Raw genomic sequence first — 969 nt, forward strand, 5'->3', positions numbered from 1 at the left:
CAAGATGATCTCACAAACCTAAAACAATAAATGCACAAATTTAATTCAATACAGAAATGGCTACAAGTGAGCTTTCTAATATATAATTAATATATAGAGAACAATTAATGTTATTTTAATAGCAACAAATTGTTGCACCTCTAAGGTAAACTATTAAGTATATTTTTATTTTAAAAATGTATTCATTTTAATAAAAAACAAAATAAACTATGCACAACAGAAGAAAAAATTATAAATAAAATGAAAGGCAGCAGAAAGAAGAAAACTATCTTCTAATATCTGCCCCTTTTCAAGAATAAATTCAAACAATAGTAATTTACAAAAAACAAAGCTAAACAAAAACAACATAAAAATATCTTTATATTGTATTAAGTTATATTCACCATGATGCTGCTCAAAAATAAAGTAGCAACTTCATCCAACACACCAACACAATCTAACTACACCACGTTCCTGCTCAGTTTTTATTATGTCTGGCTTGTCCAGTCCAAGCTACGTCACTTTAAGTTTCTCCTCATATCTTCTGCTTTGAAAAGGCTTAGATATAAGAGACTTACGGTGTTGTTTTCTCCTTCATTTCTTGTTTGTTGTTCTCCAAAATCCGCCTTGTATTGCCCTGCAGGCTGCAGCTTATTGACGTTGAGTCGTCGACACAGGTGGACCCACCCACTACAGGTACCTGCGAACACAGGCCACCCTATACTTTTGCATTAAGGACTTACTGCGCACGATCAAAATCTTCACGAGTTGTGTATGGGAGTCTGGGGAGACAAACACAGCATGACCTGGAAGTGACTCGCACGACAATGCTCATGAGTAAAATGGAAGTTTACTCATCAATAACTATAAATTATTTATTTTGCTTATTAGAAAACATACAGCGGGTAAAATAAGTATTGAACACGTTATCTTTTTTCTCAGTAAATATATTACTAGAGGTGCTAATGACATGAAATTTTCACCAGATGT

Source organism: Austrofundulus limnaeus, unplaced genomic scaffold (genome assembly GCF_001266775.1).
Source record: "Austrofundulus limnaeus strain Quisiro unplaced genomic scaffold, Austrofundulus_limnaeus-1.0 Scaffold121, whole genome shotgun sequence".
Taxonomy (NCBI): domain Eukaryota; kingdom Metazoa; phylum Chordata; class Actinopteri; order Cyprinodontiformes; family Rivulidae; genus Austrofundulus; species Austrofundulus limnaeus.